The following is a 23,160-nucleotide window of genomic DNA, read 5'->3' as shown; positions in this document are numbered from 1 at the left end:
GGGTAAAATCGATTTCTTAGCAAGAGACAAAAAATTTTTCCTATGAGCATCGGATGTGAAAATTACCTCCGGATATTCTTGTTTGCTCAATAACCGAAATAGAAGTAGTAGTTTCCACCATAGGAGTTTCTTGAATTTCCATTCTTGCTTGTTGAACCACCAAAGCCTTTTAAACTTTAAGAGCTTGTTGCCTCTTTGAAAGATTTGATTTTGTAGGTGCCTTGTTTCCACCTTTAGTCCTAGCCATAGTTCTTCTTCTTGTATGTATCAAAAACCAATGATTTGCTTGAATTCTTCTAGTATCCTCAAGCTTCAATGAATCCCAAATCGATTTAGGATTTTCGAAATTTGCCTTTAACCCTAGAAAATCGATTCAATTTTTGAGGATTTGGATGTTTGAATGGTTTTTTGTTGATAGAGGAGTGATTTGTTTGAGTTTTGAGGAAGTTTGAAATTGATTTAGGTGAATTTGGTTGAGAAAATTGATTTTTGTGGATGGAGGGATTGAGGGTTTTGAGGGTTTTGAATGCGTGTTTATGTTTTGAATGAAGGAAATGAAATGGAGAAAGGGAGTGTAAATCCCGTGTTTTTGGATTGCTGCAGAGGGAGACGAGCGCCTACAGCACAGGACGCTCGGATTATTGCCCAGTCAGTTTTATAAAATGTAATCCATGCTGAAACGAGCGTCTTCAGTAGGGGACGAGTGGATTGCTGTCTGGAGACGAGCGAATTCTATTGAGGACGCTCGGATTCAAGGTCAGAGTGAAATCCCAAATTTTGGTGCAACCAGGACGAGCGGATTCACTCTAAGACGAGCGTCTTTGGGTTGAGATGAGCGGATTCTTGAGGAGACGCTCGGATTCATACCCAGTGCAAGTTTTTCCTATTCAGCTCTACCAGGACGAGCGTATTTCAGTCAGGATGCTCGGATTTTCAGCCAGGACGAGCGGGTTCTTCTTGAGATGCTCAGATTGCTCCTGTATCTCATGGATTCAGTTCTACCCATGGGTATTTTCATAACCCAAGTCATTCCGTCTTCATTCCTTTGGTCTTCATTGTGGGGGCACTACGAAGGCCTGGATAGCCTAGGCAATTGTTATCCCCACACTAATCAAAACACTACACATCAAGAAACATATAAGTCCCTCCCTCACTTTCTCTCAAAATGATAATCTTGATCAAAGTAAAATGGAAAATCCAAAAATTGACAAAAATGCAATAAGTAAAATGCAAGTTAAAGGGCTAGAATATTTACAAATGGTGGTTTAGGGAGGACTCCACCAAACTCTCATTCATGTATGAGATGTCAAGGAGGCATAGCCAAGGTGTTGTTGATGTTGCTCAACACCTTGAAGAAGTAGTCGAAGGCTTGTTCATTGTCATTATAAAGATCTTCAATAGACCTTTGCACATTGTGTTCTTCATTGTGGTGACTTGGGTGGAAATGGTCACCAAAGCCTTGGTCCACGGTCATAGGATTGCCAATATAAGGATTGACTAATCCTTCGAATTCATCATCCCATAGACCACATACTTCATTAGCTTGCTTCCCAATAGTATCATGAGTTGATGAGAACAACTCTTCTTCCTTCTTGTCATGGCCAATGAGGCCTTCTTCTTCTCTTGTCATGAGTGGTGGTGAGCTATTCAAGCTCTCATTCTTGTTGAAACTTTCTTGCTCTTTGGATGGAGCATCTTGGAGATTATCCACTTTCTTCTCCCATATGGGCGGTGATTCTTTACCCATAGATTGTCCTTTACATTGAGATGCCAACTTCTTCCTATCACTTTCCCGGCTATAATGATCGATCATGAAACATGGCTCATGTAAGCGGGGAGCTCTCATTGTCTTGTCAAGGTTAAAAGTGATTGTTTCATCTCCCACTTCAAGTGTGAGCTCTCCATGTTTCACATCAATCACCGCTCCCGTGGTGTGTAAGAATGGTCTTTCTAAAATGATAGGAATGTTGGAGTCTTCCTCCATGTCAGCAATAACAAAGTCCACCGGGATGAAGAACTTGCCAATTCTTACCGGCACATCGTCCCATACCCCTGAAGGTGTCTTTGTTGATTGATCCGCCATTTGAAGTGTGGTATTAGTGCACTTGAGTTCTCCCATTCCTAGCCTTTTGCACAGCGAGTATGGCATGACACTCACACTTGCCCCAAGGTCACATAAAGCTTTGTTGATTGTAGTGTCACCAATGGTGCATGGAATAGAGAAACTTCCCGAATCCTTGAGTTTTGGAGGTGAACTTCCTTGTAGGATGGCACTACTCATCTTAGTGAACGCAATAGTCTCTAACTTCCGGATGGATTATTTTTAAGAATACCTTTCATGTATTTCACATAGGCCGGAACATGATTGATTAGTTCCGTGAATGGAATTGAGACTTCCAAGTTCTTCACAATCTCCATGAGCTTTCCAAGTTGTTCATCGAACTTAGGCTTAGCTTGACGACTTAGATATGGAAGTCTAATCACAATAGGCTCTTTCTCCTTAGCCTTCTCTTCATTCTTCTTCTTTGAAACTTCTTGAATGGTGGTGGGTTCTTCTTCTTTCTTAGAGTTTTCAACTCTTTCCTTGTCACTAGCACTCACAACATCTTCATCAATGGGCCTCTTCGGCCCTTCATACCTTGTAGCACTCCTCAAATGGATGGCACTCACCGACTCATGTCTTGGGGGATTACCTTAAGGTGGTAATTGCCCCTTTTGTCTTTGAGAACTAGAAGATGCTAATTGAGACATTTGGGTTTCCAACATCTTTGTGGGAGCTAGTATGTTGTTGATGGTGATGTCTTTTGCTTGGCTATGCTTTTGCATTTGAGTGAAAAATTCTTGTTCATTCTTTTGCATTTGGAGGACCGCTTTTTGAACATCAAAACCTTGGTCTTTGTTTGATTGTATGGAGGTTGATTTTTATAGCTTTGGTTTTGATTGTAAAAGGGTCTTTGAGCTTGGTTTCTCATTGGAGGTGGGGTGTATGCTTGAGGGTTTTGAACATTTTGACTTTTGTATGAAAGATTGGGGTGGAATTTGGTGTTCTTATTGTAATAGTTTGAATAAGGGGTGCCAATTTTGTATGTTTGGAAAGCATTCACTTGTTCAATCCCCTACATTCACTTTGGTCATGTCCCAAAGTTCCAGTAGTTTTCCCAAAATACTTAGTGATACCAACATGCGTTCCTACCCCTCTCACACGACCTGGATGCTCTGCTTTGCCGATTGCCCTAGCAAGAATGTCATCACGTCCTTCAGGCTTCCAATTTCCTTCCTCTACCTCCTTCTCACAGATCCTCTACATACACGTAAAACCATTAAGCAACACACAATTATATAACTCCGACTACCAGTGGTAGGAGTGACATATTTATTCAAATTTACAATTTTCTCTTTGATGTCCTTATCATATTCAGTTTCCGTCTTTCCATTCTTAGGAGTGTGATCTTCCACCCAAGTGTCATGACGACTGAATTTTCCAAGCTTTGCCTACAATTCATTCATCACATTGATATCCTCTCAAAATATGTATGATTATGATGAACATATATAACGTCCGACTATAACACCTAATAGTCTAATACTATAAGAATTATGTAGTACTTACAAGTTTCTTCTTAATCAATCTATAACCACCTCGGGAGCCTTGTTCCTCTCACTCATAGCCTTCATCAAATAAATTGTATCAAGAAACATAAGCATGACCAAACACTAAACTAAGTATACTTATTTACTTATTATTATTATTATTATTATTATTAAGTTACCTTAAACTTCTCAGACTGCCTATAAGCGATATAGCTGGTCGGACTAAATCTTTTCGGTAACTTGTCGTTAGGAGCACCTAGACCAAAACATAATTTATAGCTTCACAAACAACTCTACAATTAGTAAAGAGGCAAGTAAAGGTCGGATCCCAAGGGACGGGAATTGAGATGAGATTTCTATTACAACTAGCGGTGTCTTAGGGGTGTCACAATTTGGGTTGATGTAGAATGTCACTAAACTAAATAGCAATGAAAGTAAACAAGCAAGATGAATTAAAAAGAGTTGTAAACAATTGATAAAAAGCACTAGGGTATCATGGGGTCATAGGGGATTCATGGGAAATGATCATACAAACATGTTCTCAAATTATAAGCAAGCAATTATTATTGTGATGGATTGAGTTGGGTTATATCTTACAATCCTAGAAAAGTTTGGGTCCCGGAGCCGAATCGATTAGATTTTACAACACCTACAAGTTGACTTAGTCTTCCCTACTCAACAACATACATGGTCTAATGAGACTCGAGTTGGTTTATGTCTTACAAGTCTCGTTGAAAAGATAGGTGATGGGTACAAAATGCAAGGATTCATAGGCTCGCATTTCATCAAACATAACATGTGCATGAGTTGAGATCATAACAAGCAAGCAAATAAACCATGAAAGCATAACAATTTAAGCATGAATCATTCCCCATGTTGGTTTCCCCTAATTACCCATTAACCCTAGCTAAGTTACTACTCACTCATTATCATGTTGAACATGCTAGCAAGGTTGTCAATCATACCAACAAAGTGAAACATGATGAATAAATGAAAGTAATTAGCAATAATTAAAAAGGGATTAAGAGAATTATACCTACTAATGATTCCAACAATAAAGCAAAGAATAAAAGAAGTACTTGATGCTTGATTGAGAGGTTGTCAATCTCCCAATAATAACCCAAATAATCTTCAATTACCCAAAATAAAGGATGAACAAAAGAGAGATTAAGGAAATAAAACTTGTATTAAAACTTGATTAATTGTTGATTACAATATTAAAGAGAGATTTGATTGATATTAACTATATTAAAGATTGCTAAGAAGAACATGCTCTTCTAATTAGACTAATGGGGTATTTATAGTGGGGATTAGGTGTATGAATTAGGGTTAACTAAGGGCTTAAATGACGATTAAGTCCCTACTTAAGGAAACGCCGGTATTTTTGGAAGGATGGGCATCTTTCTTGAAGCTTGAAGAAGACGAAGTTGTGCTGCCTTGGAATCCGTGCGTCTTTAGCACGGGACGGCCGGATTCGAGGGCCTCTGCCCGAGCATCTTGGGGAGAAGACGGGCGTCTTCTGGGGTTGCTGCCCGGGCGTCTTGGAGTGAAGACGCACTGATTGTGAAGGTGGAGGACGGGCGTCTTCAGGACAATCCGCACGGATTCTTTGGACGATCTCATTTCTTCTTCTTTTCTTCCCTTTTCTTCATAAAATCCTTGGGGATTTCCTCGGGGATGCAAGGATCTTTTCTCATCATTGCCCATCTACTATAGTATGTACAAAGGCCTTCTAATCTTGTCTCTCCTTGATGCTTGGTCATTGAATTCAATCAATTTAGTCTCGTTTTGCTATGAAAATGCAAGGTTTGCACTCCTTTCCTACCAAGGACACAAAACCTCAAAGAATATGCAAAACAAAGAACTAAAGACAATAAATGAGCCAAATATGCACTAAAAAACATGGGAACAAGGCTAATTCGGGGACTAAATATGCTCTAATTATGGTCACATCAAATATCCCCAAACCGAACCTTTGCTCGTCCCGAGTAAAGAGGTGACAAAGACTAGGACCATTATTTAAACTAACCTAATAACATAGCCGATATGAGAAAATTAGCGGGTCTCACTCCACCCCTTCAACTCACAACAAGACAACCATGAGGTAGGATGCCTTCTTGCAAGGCAAGGTGGGTTTTGCCAAAATGACGACACATCCAAACATTAAGCACACAAAAACAAATAATGGATGCATCTACAAAAGTATAGCCACTTTACTCATCTAAGTGGCAGAAATTATCTACAAGGGAAGCAATTCAAGGGTACACACTCCTTCATAGATGCAATTTCTTCAAACTACTAAGCCTAGAAGGATACCAATAAATCACCTCCAAGTTGTGTCAAGCTAGGGTACCTTTGTCCTCAATCGTTAAATGCTTTTGTCAAGAGTAGACTCCCTATGGTGTTAGAAACACTGGAGGATCGCGGAATTCCCCCTCTTGCCTAGACAAGAAGAAAGGTCGTCCCCTCTCTACCATGCATAAAAATGGATACGATGGATAAAGGGATCAATAGATATTTGAGTTTCACTTTGGGAGTTTTCTTTCATTTTTGTTTTTCCCCCCAATTTCATGTGGCATATAACATTTGAGAACACTTTCTTGCCATTTCTTTTTGATTTTTGGCATTTCAACACTTGACAACTTTCTTTGCATTTCTTTTGAACATTTTCAAAGTCACCCCATATGTAGTGAGGGTGGCTTATATTTGAAGCTTTAGGAGTTCTATTTTTGCTCCTCTTTTCATTTGATGCATTTTTTTTGCAAACTTCCTTTCACTTTTCATTTCATTGAACTCAACTTGATTTCTTTTTGTGCCCATTCCCTTTGATGACAAAAATGTATGGTAGAACATGGATGATGGATGCATGGTTTCAAGGTTCACCTTGGAATAAACGGTAGCCAAGGAGTTATCACACAACAAGGTACTCTTGACTAGGCCTTAAACCATGGGTCAAAGGATACTAGCATGACACATCCTAGGGTGTTTTACAAGTATTCTAACAAGCAAAGTCTTAAGAAGAAAAAGCATCTACTAGGGCCTATATACACTTGTCAAGCTTCCCAAGTAGACGGTTTCGCAAAATTTTTCTAACATGCAACTACATGCCATGATGCAACTAACATATAAACATCCTAATACAAATGATTCTACCAACTAATATGCCATATAAACTAAATGCAAGTCCTAAGTTCACATTGTTATACCACATCAATCAAAATAAAGCCACATAGTGATTAACATAAAGAGGAAAAAGGAGATTGGAAAGATCATACCATGCGGTCTTCAATATCCTCATGTCTCGGATGTGGCGTAGTCGATCAATGTGAAAAAGGGTAGAACAAACACAATATATACAATAATATATACACGACTATACTACAAAGGAAATGAACATGTTTTTGGTTTTTCAAATTTTCAAATTTTTATGGTTTTTTGAAATTTTCAATTTTTTTGGATTTTTGAATAAAATTTAAGTTAGAATTCCCCATCCCCACACTAATATGGGCATTGTCCTCAATGGCCAAAATGATGGGAAATCATGCAAGCATGATGCATGAATTCTATACTAAATGCAAGCTACACTAATCTACACTACATGATGCATGGTTTTTGTTTATGACGGAGAGGATAATTTAGATTACCTCCCGTCGTGTATGTATGTACTTCCCTAAACCGAGTTAAACATTATTTCTAATATCCTAAGGTTGGTTGTAGTTCATGCACACACGATGCAATGCATGAAACTAAATTTGTCATTTTGGATTTTCAAAAGTGGGAACAATAAAATAAGAACACCTCAATGGGGCCGAGGTGTTAGTCCTCTATGTTGCTAGGACTACTCCAATCATAATCAAGATAAATAAATATAACAAAGAGAGAAATAGACAAACCTCGAGAGGGTAGGAGCCTCCAAAGCTTGCTAATCTTCCATCATATCATCACTATCATCATCTTCCTCAATAGAAGTGGACTCATTACCACTTCCCTCTTCACTTTCTTGTTCACTTTGTTCATCATCCTCTTCTTCTTCTTCACTAGCCTCTTTATCAATGCTATCATCAACCGCATCACCGATAACCTCATCGTCACCCGGAATCTCACCCCTAGATGCATTAGGAAAGAAGACTTCCCTATCCGCCCAACTAGGCAAAGGACATGAAGGATCAAGGAGTCCTTGCCTAGCTAAATGAAGGAGGGGTGGATATTGGGCTAAGTAAGCATCTTCCCGATCCTTAAAAGCTTGCTTGTGCATCTCTTGCATAAGAAGAGTCATATAATCTTTGCTTGCTTCAACACCTTCGGGTTTGAACTCTTGGTACTTGAAAGGATAGGGTGGTGTGACAATGGAAGAGGAGGGCATTTCAATTTCATCCCTTTCTTGTCGGATAATGTATTCGGCCTCTTTTGAGAGGGGAAGGAGATAGTTGGTCCGATGGACACTTAAACGACAAATCTTCGAAGGCAAAGTAAAAGATCTAGCCTCACTAGTGAGCCATCCATACTTGGTGTCAAGAGGGTTATGAGAGACCCACTTGTATTTGTTTATCATAGCATCAATATCAATGAGATGACCATCCTTTTTCGCCACATACTTGCTATCCTTGTTGAAGTTCGGATCAAAGTATTTAGCCAAAAGAGTGACTAGACCTCCATTCACAATAACGGTAGTGCATTGCTTCCCACAATCAACATTTAGCCATCTATCTACCAAAAGCCTTAGAGAGTTGAAAGGCTTGGTGAATTCCTTTCCAATGTTTAAGGCCGACTCAAGAAGAACAAGATCGAGCTTGGTAAAGTGATTGGTGTCTTTTCTTGCAATGATGGTATTCCCTACGACCTTGTGCCACACTCTAATGCCCAGATGGTGGACTAATAGAGCACGACTAGCATGATAGTTCTCAAATTTCCTTCCGGAAATCGCCTCCCAAAGAGGGGCGGGGTCATACTTGCCAACATTCTTGAAATAACTAGGTGAATCACTAAGACCCAAAGCTTTACTCATTTCCTCAAAGGATATGCGCCTACTAACATTAGCTAGGCGGAACTCGATGCTTTCCATAGTCTCAACCTTTGTAACTTTCAAAGAACTCAAGAATTCTAAGGTAAGGGAGGGGTATGTTAATTCTTTTGTTGTAAACAATTTGCCCAACCCCATGGCTTCAAATAAGGCTCTAGTTTGCTCAAGGACACCCAACTTATCTAAGGCATCTTCACAAATAAACTTGGTGGATAGAAAGGATTTTCTAGCATACTTGGCAAAAGTTTCCCTATGGGAGTTAGAGATGAAAATTACCTCCGGATAGTTCGAAAGTTGAGAAATTTCCGGAGTAGTAGAAGTTGTTGCTTTCAAGGGAGGTTGTTGTTGTTGCACTTCCAAGTTTGAGCTAGCTACCACCATAGCCAATGAGGCTTTCTTTGCTTGAAGACTCTTTTGTCTTGTTGAGAGTGCCTTTGCCTTTGGTGCCTTTGTTGCTCCTTTTGTCCTTGCCATTGAAGCTTGAACCAAGAAAAGAGTGAAAATCTTCAATTTCCAAGTGTACCCAAATCGATTTTAAGATGAAAGGCTTTGCCCTTATAAATTCAAAAGTCGACTCAAAGGTTGAAGATTTTGGTGCTTGGTTTGATTTTTGTTGAAAGAGGAGTGATTAATTTTTTGTTGAAAGGATGTTTTGATTTGATTTTGATGAATGTGGTTGAGGAAATCTTGTTTTTGTGATGGAGAGGATGAGGGTTTTGAGTTTTTGGGGTTTATGGGTAGTGTTTTGAATGAAGGAATGAAGAAATGAATGTGGGGGGTTTATAAAAGACCCGAAAATTTTGAAATGCAGGGGGAAGACGGGCGGCTTTCCTTCAGGACGCCCGGATTCTGTCTGTTCTGGGCTTCAGAATTCTCGCCTAAAGACGGGCATCTTTGAGCAAAGACGCTCGAATTGTTCAGCGGCGGGACGGGCGTCTTTCAATGAAGACGGGCGGATTCCTTTCCAGGGAATTTTCTTGTTTTTCTCAGCCAAAAAGACGGGCGGCTTTTCTTGCAGACGGGCGTCTTTTTGAGGACGGGCGGATTCTTTTGCAGGACGCCCGGATTTGCTAACAGTCCCAAAATTTTAAAAATTCAGCTCAGAGAGACGGGCATTTTGTGACAAATACGCCCGGGTTGCCTGAAGACGGGCGGATTCTCTTGAAAACGCTCGGATTCTACCCCTTTTACCCGGATTCAGTTCCATCCGTGTACTTGCATATCCCTTGTCATTTTTCATTCTTCAAAATCTCGTGTTCTTCATTGTGGGGGCACTACTAAGGCATGGATAGCCTAGGCAATTGCTATCCACACACTAAGCTAAAGCACTACACATCAATTGAAATCATTAGTCCCTCCCTCACTTCTCTCAAACATGATAATTATCTTGATCAAGGCATAAAAATCCAAAAATGACAAAAATGCAATATGAGAATTAAAATGCGAGTTCGGAGTTAGAAATATTTACAAATGGTGGTTTAGGGAGGACTCCACCAAACTCGCATCCTTAATGAGATGTCATGGGGGCATGTCCAAGGTGTTGTTGATGTTGCTCAACACCTTGAAGAAGTAATCAAAAGCTTGTTCATTATCATGATAAAGATCTTCAATAGATCTTTGCCCTTGTTGTCGGTCTTGATCGATAGCATTACCAATATAGGGATTGAAAATCCCTTCAAACTCGTCGTCCCAAAGACCACAAACTTCATCTACTTGGTCACTAAAGATCTCTTGAGTTGATAGAGACAATTCTCCCATTTTCTTGTCTTGGCCAATGAGGCCATCTTCTTCATTGCTTGACTTTGGTGAGCTTTTCAAGCTCTCTTTGTTATAATTCACTTGTTCTTTGAATGGAGCATCTTCAATTTTCTTCTTCCATTGGAGTTACGACTTCTTCCTATCATCCTTCCGGCTATAATGATCAATCATAAAACATGGTTCATGTAAACGGGGAGCTCTCATGGTCTTGTCAAGATTGAAAGTTATACTCTCATCTCCCACTTCTAGAGTGAGCTCTCCATGTTTTACATCAATCACCGCACCCGCGGTGTATAAGAAAGGTCTTCCTAGAATGATTGGAATGTTGGAGTCTTCTTCCATATCAACAATGACAAAGTCCACCGGGATGAAAAATTTCCCAATTCGTACGGGAACATCTTCCCATATCCCTAATGGTGTCTTCGTCGATCTATCGGCCATTTGGAGTGTGATATTGGTGCATTTAAGCTCTCCCATCCCCAACCTTTTACTCACCGAGTACGGTATAACACTCACACTAGCCCCTAGATCGCATAAGGCTTTGTTGATCGTGGTGTCGCCAATGGTACACGGTATTGAGAAGCTTCCCGGATCCTTGAGTTTTGGAGGTGAACTCCCTTGAAGTATTGCACTACTCACCTTAGTGAAGGCGATAGTCTCAAGCTTCCGGATCGACTTCTTCTTTGTGAGGATGTCTTTCATGTATTTCGCATAGGTTGGCACGTGATTGATTAATTCCGTGAAAGGAATTGAGATTTCCAAATTCTTCACAATTTCCATAAATTTTCCAAGTTGGTCATCAAATTTGGGCTTTGCTTGACGACTTGGAAAAGGAAACCTAATCACAATGGGCTCCTTCTCCTTGACCTTGTCTTCATTTTTCTTTGAAATTTCTTCTTTTGATGGTTCTCCATCCTTGGAGTTTTGCACAATTTTTGCCTTTTCACTAGCTTCCACAACTTCATCCTCAACTTGCTTCTTCGGTGCTTCATACCTTGTACCACTTCTCAAGAGAATGGCACTAACCATTTCATGTCTTGGGGGATTACTTTGAGGTGGTAATTGCCCTTTTTGTCTTTGTGAGCTTGAAGATGCTAGTTGAGTCAATTGGGTTTCCAACATTTTGGTGTGAGCTAGGATGTTGTTGATGGTGGTTTCCTTGCTTGACTATCCTTTTGCATTTGAGTGAAAAACTCTTGTTGATTCTTTAGCATTTGAAGGACCGCTTTTTGAACATCAAAACCTTGGTCATTTCGTTGATTGTATGGAGATTGATTTTGGTAACCTTGGTTTTGGTTGTAAAAGGGTCTTTGATTTTGGTTTCTCATAGGAGGTGGGGTGTATGTTGTTTGAGGGTTTTGAACATTTTGGCTTTTGTATGAGAGATTTGGATGGAATTTGGTGTTTTCATTGTAATAGTTGGAATAAGGGGTACCACTCTTGTATGCTTGGAAATCATTCACTTGTTCATTTGTTCCCCTACATTCACTTGGGTCATGTCCCAAAGTTCCACAATTCTCACATATCTCACTTGGGATTGATGAAGATGCCGTCATGGCATTAACATGATGCTTTGGTGATTTTGAGGCTTCTTCAAGTCTAGCCATAGCCTTTTCAAACTTCAAATTGATGGTATCAATGTGAGCACTAAGTTGAGCACCCAATTGAGTAACAGAGTTCACTTCATACTTTCCTCCTCTAGTAGCCTTGCGAGGTCTACTATATTGTGAGTTATGGACCGCCATTTCCTCAATTTTGTTCCAAGTTTGATTGTCATCAACTTCGGTGAACATTCCATTTGATCCCATGTTGAGAATGTTCCTTGAATATTCATATAGACCGTTCCAAAATTGTTGTAACAAGAACCACTCGCTAAGTCCATGGTGAGTACATGAGCGACAAATTCCTTTGAACCGCTCCCAAGCTTCATACAAAGATTCTTCATCCCTTTGCTTAAAACCCGTAATTTGAGCTCTTAGCATGTTAGTCTTTTCTGGTGGATAGAACTTTTTGTAGAAAGCTAGAGCCAACTTTTTCCAAGAATCAATTCCGAGAGTGGCCTTATCAAGGCCCTTCAACCATTGTTTCGCGGTGCCAATTAGAGAAAAAGAAAATAAGACCCATCGAATTTGGTCTTGAGTTACACCGGTTTGAGAAATCGCATCACAATAATCGCAAAAAGCCTCCATAAGAGAGTGAGGGTCTTCACTAGGCATCCCCCCAAATTGGCTTCTTTCGACTAATTGGATAAATGCGGATTTGGCAATGAAATTCCGGTTAGATGTTGTGGTGTGGGAGTACCATTGGGTAGGTTCTCCTCGGTGGGTACGGAATGTGATGAAAACTTAGGCATTGTGGGTTGATTTTGTGTTGTATTTTGTGTTGGGTTCTCCTCACCTTCTCTTCCAAAAGGGTTGATGAACTCAATAGTTGGTTGAATATCTACAACCTCACCAATATCTCTCAAATTTCTCCTAGCAAGTCTTCTATTGGTTGTCAAAGTTCTTTCAATTTCACGATCAAAGGGTAACAAGTCACCTTGTGACCTTCTAGACATGCAAAATATCAAACAACTCGAAAATAATTAGAACAAACCTTGAGGAGTTTTACTTCCCCAAGGCAAATCAAGACACAATTAATAACAATAAATGAAAATCTAAATCAAGTTAACACCGTCCCCGGCAACAGCGCCATTTTTGGTTGGACTAAATCTTTTCGGTAACTTGTCGTTAGGAGCACCTAGACCAAAACATAATTTATAGCTTCAAAACCAACTCTAAAATTAGTAAAGAGGCAAGTAAAGGTCGGATCCCAAGGGACGGGAATTGAGATGAGATTTCTGTTGCAACTAGTGGTGTCTTAGGGGTGTCACAATTTGGGTTGATGTAGAAGGTCACTAAACTAAATAGCAGTGAAAGTAAACAAGCAAGATGAATTAAAAAGAGTTGTAAACAATTGATAAAAAGCACTAGGGTATCATGGGGTCATAGGGGATTCATGGGAATTGATCATACAAACATGTTCTCAAATTATAAGTAAGCAATTATTGTTGTGATGGATTGAGTTGGGTTATATCTTACAATCCTAGGAAAGTTTGGGTCCCGGAGCCGAATCGATTAGATTGTACAACACCTACAAGTCGACTTAGTCTTCCCTACTCAATAACATGCATGGTCTAATGAGACTCGAGTTGGTTTATGTCTTACAAGTCTCATTGAAAAGATAGGTGATGGGTAAAAAATGCGATTCATAGGCTCGCATTTCATCAAACATAACATGTGCATGAGTTGAGATCATAACAAGCAAGCAAATAAACCATGAAAGCATATTAATTTAAGCATGAATCATTCCCCATGTTGGTTTCCCCTAATTACCCATTAACCCTAGCTAAGTGACTACTCACTCATTATCATGTTGAACATGCTAGCAAGGTTGTCAATCATACCAAAAAAGTGAAACATGATGAATAAAAGAAAGTAATTAACAATAATTAAAAAGGGATTAAGAGAATTATACCCACTAATGATTCCAACAATAAAGCAAAGAATAAAAGAAGTACTTGATGCTTGATTGAGAGGTTGTCAATCTCCCAATAATAACCCAAATAATCTTCAATTACCCAAAATGAAGGATGAACAAAAGAGAGATTAAGGAAATAAAACTTGTATTAAAACTTGATTAATTGTTGATTACAATATTAAAGAGATATTTGATTGATATTAACTATACTAAAGATTGCTAAGAAGAACATGCTCTTCTAATTAGACTAATGGGGTATTTATAGTGGGGATTAGGTGTAGGAATTAGGGTTAACTAAGGGCTTAAATGACGATTAAGTCCCTACTTAAGGAAACGCCGGTATTTTTGGAAGGATGGGCATCTTTCTTGAAGCTTGAAGAAGACGAAGTTGTGCTGCCTTGGAATCCGTGCGTCTTTAGCACGGGACGACCGGATTCGAGGGCCTCTGCTCGGGCGTCTTGGGGAGAAGACGGGCGTCTTCTGGGGTTGCTGCCCGGGCATCTTAGAGTGAAGACGCATGGATTGTGAAGGTGGAGGACGGGCGTCTTCAGGACAATTCGCACGGATTGCTGGACAGTCTCATTTCTTCTTCTTTTCTTCCCTTTTCTTCATAAAATCCTTGGGGATTTCCTCGGGGATGCAAGGATCTTTTCTCATCATTGCCCATCTACTATAGTATGTACAAAGGCCTTCTAATCTTGTCTCTCCTTGATGCTTGGTCATTGAATTCAATCAATTTAGTCTCGTTTTGCCATGAAAATGCAAGGTTTGCACTCCTTTCCTACCAAGGACACAAAACCTTAAAGAATATGCAAAACAAAGAACGAAAGACAATAAATGACCCAAATATGCACTAAAAAGCATGCGAACAAGGCTAATTCAGGGAGTAAATATGCTCTAATTATGGTCACATCAATAGCTATCCCAATGGTCCTGACTGAGATACAGATACTTCTTTTTTGGTGGGTTCTTGTTCATCTCCCCGGTTTCCTTGTTCAACAAGTGGTTCTCAGCCATCTTTAACTTCCAAGATCTGAGGGCTTCCCCTGGCTTTTTTAGGTACTTATCATACATTTCGGGGACAACATAAGCTAACTGCATATATGATGAGCATAGTTGGTACAAGTGTTTCGGCTAATACACATATCAAGTAATAACTTAGTTTCAGCTAAAACATTTATTATTATATATACATACCTTTATTCTATTTATTAGCATGGTGTTCCGTATTTGACTCAGTTCACAGATACGCGGCGTACAGAGAGGCACATATTGTCTTACACAACAACCAATCCAACTCGCAAAATACCCGGCATACTCACCATATGGCAGCCCCGTATCTTTATCCCATTGTAAAGGATTAGGTATCTTTGAATTTATTGCTTCTAGGGAAACCCTGTGACGCATTCGACCCGCAGTGTGTTGCAAATTATTCTCATCACCTGAGTCGTCGCCTGACGCATTTCCATCGTTTCTTTTGCGCTTTTGGACCATATCTAAAGCAGAAATTAATAAACAAATAATAACAATGCATACTTATAATAACAAACAAATCTCTAGAGAGGAGGGTTTGTTACTTCTTTAAACAGGAGAATCCGGATTGATCTGGCGGCGGCAATGGCGACGATGACGATGACTGCGATGGCAATGGGGTAGGCTGGTGGTAGAGGGGAAGCTCAATGTTTGAGAATATTATGTGGGGAAGGGAAGATCAAAGTATATATGTGTGAATAATACAACACTTCTTGCAAGACCTTGTTTAAGTAATAAACACGGTATAAGAAAAACCGTTATATTTTGTTTCCAAACAGACTACGATTTTGTTTGAAACCGTAATTGATTAGTACTATCTACAACGGGTTAGAAATAACCGTTGTCTGAAATATTTTCATTTTTTTTTATTTTCCCGCCATGAAATAAAGCAACATTTTTATAAACATAACAACGGCCTCAACCGTTATAACTGTACACGTCCAGAACAACGGTTTGGGTATATCCGTTTTAATTTATATTTCATTTTGTTTGATTTTACCGCCAAGAAATAAAGCATCATTTTCATATAGATAAAGCATCATTTTGTTTGATATGATTTTTCCCTAGCCCGCCCGCTGCAACAGCAGAAAAGTTTACAACAACAGTTTGATATATACAACAGCAAGACAATAATTACACATGACATAAGATAAATTGGATGGCTGATATTTTCACGGCTTCCGGGAACGTTTTTTGGATTTGCTAGTCTCTTCATTAACCCAAATACCTTCATCATGATCATCCCGTATATATATGTTTGGAATGTTAAAATTTTCAACATCATTACCAAATTGCGATATAGCATTGTGATCAAGTCCTTCAAATTCGACGTCTTCATCATCTGGAATTCGGCGATGGCAAGATAGAACAACTGATCACTTCTTATCCATAGGGATTGGTAACATAAAAAACTTGTTTTGCTTGTGACGCTAATATAAAAGGATCGTCCTTGTTTCCAACCTTGTCAAAATTTACTAATGTGAATCCTAAATCATCCTTTCTAACACCATTGTTGTTGTCAACCCACTTGCACCGAAATAGAGGTATCTCAAAATTCATGTCGTCTAAAACCAATATCTCTTCAATAACTCCATAATATTGCATTGTACCCAAAATAGGATTTTTATCCTTTGAACTAGAAAAGTATATAGCCTGAGAATCTACGCAAACTCCACTGTTTTGCATTGTGCTCGCCTCATCTTGAATGCGAGTGTAGAAAGTGTACCCATTGATCGCATACCCGCTATAAAAAGTTGCACGAGCATCAGGACCGAAAGCAAGATGTTGTAGGCTGGTTGAGCTATCATCAATTGGGTTGTCATCATCGTAATAGATGGCCAACACAACTAGCCAAGTATTGTGTTGGGTACTCATGTTTCCATAAGGGTTCATTCCATCTGTGGACAGCGCTAGACGCAAGTTCCTTGCTTCTTTGGCGAAGTCAGGATATTTAGCGTCAAACTCTTTCCACTGTTGACCATCCGCTGGGTGTCTTAACTTTCCATCTTCAATCCTTCCACTATTATGCCAAGTCAACATTCCTGCATCTTCTTCATTCAAATAAATCCTTATGAATCTTGGTATTATTGGAAAATATCACAACACCTTAGCTGGGATCCCTTCCTTAGTCTTATAACGCCATACAGAGCAGCGCGGACAATATGATAATTTCTCATAATCTTTACGGTACAATATGAAGTCATTGGGACAAGCATGTATTTTCTCATATTCCATGCCCAATTCTCTAATCATTTTTTTAGCCTCATATGTCCGACTCGGAAGAACATTACCGTCAGGAAGCATATCACATAGCAAAGCTAGAAGATCCGTAAAACTCTTATCACTCCACGCATTTGCCCCCTTCAAGTTATATAACTTTACCACCGCGGAAAATTTGGTATACTTCTTACAATCAGTAAATAAAGGCATTTTAGATTGACTCAACTTCTCAATTAAATCATCAGCATTTATTTCCCCATCACCGGTAGCTTCAGAATCATCGAATCCATCATCTTCAGCAAACTTCTCACCTAAAACAACTTCAGGTATAGGTGAACGATTGTTTACACACACATCATATGCCCCATCCCCTATATCTAAACCAGCAGCTTTAGATGTATGATTATTTACCTCTACATCAGATTCCCCATCCTCATCCTCTAATTCTCCATGAAAAATCCAACGCCTATAATCTCTACTGAAACTATTCTTTTCTAAGTGTATTTTGACATCTGGGATAGGTAAAACCCTAATATTACCACATCTATTACAAGGGCAGGGGATTGATGAGTGGAGATGAAAATTTTCACTAACGAAATTGTAAAGTTCAGCAATTCCATCATTATAAATGGGATCACCAATTTCACCATCAATCATCCAAGTACGACCCATATATAAGCCAGTAGCTATGAAAATGAGATTACCTTTTTTAAGCTATAAAGATTAATGACGGCGACGACGGCAAATATGACTTCTTTAATTAGTTTTTCATTATAAATAACACCCTAAAAAAAATACTCTATATATACGCTAGTTGGTAAACTAAAATCACAAACTTTTCGGTTTCACAGTGGATCTATTTTTACAATGAATTTAAGAAACATCGTTGTTAATTGTTGTAATATGACAACGGCTTTAAAATAACCGTTGTTGATATATGTAATATGATAACGGCTTAACAAAGAACCGTTATCATTTTGTCTTATTATTGACATAACGATTCCAATTCTTATTATTTTATTATGTCGTTTCCATTCTTTTTTATTATTATAAGTAGAAAGTTAGTCATTATAATATTTTATTTGGTGGATTGAATTTGAGTGTAAGGACTTGATTAAAACGCAGTAACAAATAATATAAATAATTAAACTTTTATTCAAATAACCACCATAATCAAAATACAACTCATAATGTCAGATAATAATTAATTAAAGACTTAATTAGAATCTGATGAAGAATTAGGATAGTCTTTATGCCCAATTTCGGCATAGATCAAGTCGTAGATCGACTCTTCATCATCAGCGGGCAGCACAGCTGGTGGAATGGCCTCTTTCTCCCATGACATAGGCACGGTTGCAGGAATGTGCTGCCTCCTGTAATGTGTCAGCAGACAAAAATCAACATGGGTCGCAACCCATAAATAAGGGCCCTTTTGTTTAGCATCCGAATAAAAGTCCTCTTTCCTCGCATCTTTCTCCGCAAATCTAGCCCCTAATGTTCTTGCCTGACGAAAACTATCATGGCAGTTGGCTTCATCAAACTCGATAAAAGCAAAGCCTACAAAACCTTGCTTGTTTGTAGACACAGGGTACACTTTTTTAACCGCAGTGAAACCGGAGTCATGAAGCATTTGCGTCAACCACCCAAACTTAGGGTTTAAACCCTTTCCATTCCCATCATAACGAACCGGGAGATTATGGAGAGTTCAAGTAAAAGGCTGCGCGTAACGATGATGTGATTGTAGCTCCGATACACCAGCGATATTTTTTTAGAGGGAAATTTAGAGAGAAATTAAAAAGTAAATGTTTGATAATTTAGATTTTGACCTAAAATATTATGAAGACATATTTATAGAATTATTTTGGTCAAATTGAATATTATTGGTCAAACTGAATATTTATTAAAGTTCTTAAACTGGTAACGGTTACAAGAAACGCGTATCTATAACATAACAACGGGTACCACAAACCGTTGCTGGTGCTAATATAGTAACGGTTTTCGAAATGCTGTTTTCTTAAACTGGTAACGGTTGTCTAACAACCGTTGATAAGAGCGATTTTATAACGAGTTTTGGAAATCGTTAACGTTTTTTATAACAGTTTGTTAAACAACCGTTGTCACATTATAATAAGAACGGTTCTCGACGGAAACCGTTATTCTTATTAGTGTGGTCTAGGTTTCCACCAATATTTTGAAAACGGTAATCTAAGTGTCGTTATTAAATGCATTAAACCGTTGTGATACGCTCCTTATTGATTGCCGGATTTGACGTAGTGTTAGCTTGAAGAAGAGTAGAGATGATGTTCACTTCTCCTTTGAGCCCATCCACCGTCTTCTCAAGTCTACTTATAGCGACATCTTTCTTCTCCGAATCCGCTTTCACCCAATCATTCAAATCCTGAACGGCCTTAAGAACCGTGGCCATATTAGGACCGAACCCTTACTAGAAGATGTCGCCTCCCGAGCTTTCCCAAGAGATTTCACCAGAGACAACTTATCATCACCAATCCGAATCAACATTTTCCCAAACTGACCATCACTCATAGTGTCAAAACAGTTGCGACACCTCACACTAGTCGAGAGAAAAATACCCTTAGCCTTTAAAGCCATTGACACTCACATACAGTACGGCAAACGAATAATGCTTGTGTCTTTTGGGTCATAGAGTTTGGCCGTAATCGCAGCAAATCGGCGAAAAATCAAACCGGGTAGGTTAACTTTTCGGTGAGTGCGTAGATGGTAAATGAGATATTGTTTGCCAATAGACAATTTGGTATGGTCACCGGAGGGGTACAAAGTTCGACACAACATATTAAAAATTAGGCGAAGTCGGGGAGGAATTTGGGTATTTCCAACGGATCCCCAAGAGACGGCTTTTGGGTAAACGACCTTAGCAACAGTGAGAGGGGATGCATATTCAAGAGCTGGCCAAGTCTCGTTTGGGAGGTTATCATAACCCTTATTTGGGATTTGAAGAATTTCAGCAAAATCACTTTAAGTTAAGGACAAGGGCTTACCATTCACTTTTGCAGTAAGAGAGGTTCCGGATTTATCGATCCGTAAAGACGCATAGAACTAAACCACCTCACTTATGAAAACTGGTTCCCTGACTCCCATCAGATTTTCCCACCCTTGAGTTGCCAAGATTTCCCGAACCTTGCAAAAGACATGTCTTTCATACCATGTTTTCTCATAAATTCGGGTTGAGTGAACTACGTCTTTTGTAATCAATCTCTCGCAATTTTTGTAGATCTAGGGAGGAAGATCAAAGGCCTCGATTTGCGCCTAAAAAGTGTCCACATCCCATTTCGAGACAAGAGGAACCGAGTCATTTGGACCGAGAAATACGGCTTTACCTTTTCCAAAGAAGTCGATATCTTGGCTTTCTTTTGTGGTGGTCCCCTGGATACTTTGCCCTTTTTTTGGTTTCCTGGTCACAGAGACCGTCTCCTCTACCCCGACGCTTTCCTCTTTGTCAGAGACCTTTCCTTTTCCCTTATCAATTTTTGTTGGGGACCCCGATTTATCACATGCAGGGGTACTATCATCAATATTAGTCACTTCCCTTTCAACATTAGTCTCCTGACCCTCTCCTTCTTCCTCGATATCTGGGAGAGATGAGGTAGCTGCTCCCTTCCTTTTTAGCCCTTATTTTGGTTTCCCCGGTACAACATTCACCAGATCTCCTTGATCCACCTTTTTCTCAGACTGAAGAGAGTGACCAAGGGGATCTTCTTCCTCGTTATCGCCGTCGAGTATGGTGACGGTTCCCGATGATGACCCGACAGAGGGAATGGCTTTCTTTTTGGCTCCACGGGTTCAGTTGCCGATTATAGAGGAGATCGGAGTTCATTGTAACACCTCAACTATCCAGCCAAGATGATTGGGGCGTTACCGTCTCGGTTTTCCGAGGTAGTGAAATCGGAGATACAATCCAAGAACAATTTTATAATTAGAGTGTTTAATGGTTTTACAACAAATAAATGAATAATGAGAGATTACGAGTCATGACCCCTAAACTAATCTAATCAATCATGTCGGACTCGAAGATCATTAAGCCTCGTCCCTTCTCACGCATGCTACCAAAGCTAACCTGTAATAACTGCTCCCCATATGATCGGAAATATCATATGGATCAACACAGGTCACCCCGGAAATAGGTGACATTTACACGGACACAACAAACGTCAGTTTCAATGATAAATGCAAGACATGACATAATAAGGAAATACGCAACATGTTGATTATGTGAATGAGACACGAATAAATCAACATCATACCGGTACCAAGACACTCCCAGACATACCCATACCCATCATCCTGGTACCGGGACAGCCCAGACATACCGACCATCACACTAGGTACTGGGACACTGCCACACGTACCGGTTCCGGAAGCCAACCGGATCCCCTGCCAGACATCGTGTCTCAACCACACGCGTCCCTCCATACTCAAGTCATTAATGTGCACATTCTCCTTGGAGTGGGAAGCTCCAAGGGGTGACCCGAGCATAAGACGGTTTCACAACCGTCTTACGTCTCCTCAACAATCAAGTACTACCATCAAAGGTCTCTAACACAATCCATTCACAACTATACATAGAAAATGGAAGAACCACATTAAGCATATGACCAATTCATGAATTACATCCCACATGTTATGAATAACAACCCTTCCAATACCCACATGAAATACGAACCAATTTATGAATGCATATGACAAGGAAAGACACATAAACATGCTTAAACAATATTGAAACCGAGTAGGATAACCTACCTTTAAGCATAATCCTTAAGCTAATCGAAACCACCAAGTATCCATCTCATAAAATCGTCTCATCCTACATAAATCATGTAATAACTATCACAATTCACTCTATACTAAATTATAACATAAAATCCCTCATTATTAGTTACTAACTATCCATTTTACCTAATTAAATACTAATTAATCTCTCTTAGTAAACCCTAACTCGAATTTATTCATAAAACAAAGAGAAAAGGGTGAGATTTCTACTTAAAAAGGTAGATCGGGGCATAGGAGGCATGTTCCACCATTAATCCAAGCTTGAAGGTCAAGGGAAAGGCATTGGGGGTATTTTAGAGAGAGAGGAGAGGGTTTTAGTGTAAGAAGGAAGTGGGAGGATAATGAATGGGATAAGGTTGGATAGAATGAAAATCCCGAAATATCATATCTCGGGTACAGCTCAGCACACTCGACCGAGTGACCGATTCACTCGACCGAGTGGCTCTCACTCGGTCGAGTGTACCCTCACTTGACCGAGTTCCAACTCACTTGATCCGCTTGAGGTATTACTCGGTCCACTGGAAGTCCACTAGGTCTAGTTTAGGTCTTACTTGGTCTTATCCGAGTACGTGTGGGTTCCCACACGCGTCCCTAGATCTAAGTACGGGTCCCACGAATGCCGGGTATTACATTCACTGGGTAGGGATTTTTCAGGAGGTAGGGTGGCTAGTGGTTGAGGTTCCAAGGGTGTCTGAGGAGAAGGCATAGCTCGGATAGATCCCGGCATCACCCATGTATGGGTCACGCAAGTGTCCTTCGCCGAAAGGAAAGTTGATCTCCAAATCCGATGGTTGGATACCATAGGCCTTGAAGACTCCGGAAATGTCTCCGGGTCCGGACCAAAATCTAGGTCGGTGGGCAGGTCTTACTCCTTGGTTATAGGCCGCCTCGTGCATGTCCCTCCACACAAGATCGGTGTTCTCTCGGTGAATGAGGTACGACATGGGGTAGTTGGAGTCAAAGGTGGGCGGGGCTTGGCCAAAATTCCCGGCATAAGGCGGGGGTATCATAGTTATAGGCATGGAGTGGGGAAAAGATGTGGGAGCTTGGTCGATGGGAGCACTAGGTGAGGGAGGTAACGGGGGCGCCTCCCGTTTCTTGGTGACATCCTCAAGGTCAAATGTGAGGTTACTAGGGATGGTATACATTTGGGCCTCGGGGTGCGGTGATTCCGCTCTCTCTAAAGGGGAAGTCGGGGGTAGGCCCTCACCAGC

At 39.9% G+C, this 23,160-nt stretch overlaps 1 non-coding gene across 1 annotated transcript; it reads left to right on the top strand.

The window, feature by feature from the left end:
• The first annotated feature begins 12,244 nt into the window (after positions 1 to 12,244).
• On the top strand, positions 12,245 to 12,351 carry LOC141650795 (small nucleolar RNA R71). The gene has a single exon (XR_012546810.1). It is a non-coding gene; the product is annotated as a small nucleolar RNA R71 (small nucleolar RNA).
• The last annotated feature ends 10,809 nt before the right edge of the window (positions 12,352 to 23,160 follow it).

Source organism: Silene latifolia, chromosome 3 (assembly GCF_048544455.1).
Source record: "Silene latifolia isolate original U9 population chromosome 3, ASM4854445v1, whole genome shotgun sequence".
NCBI lineage: Eukaryota > Viridiplantae > Streptophyta > Magnoliopsida > Caryophyllales > Caryophyllaceae > Silene > Silene latifolia.
Note: the sequence above shows the minus strand (reverse complement) of the source record. Positions and strands in the feature narration are given on the sequence as shown.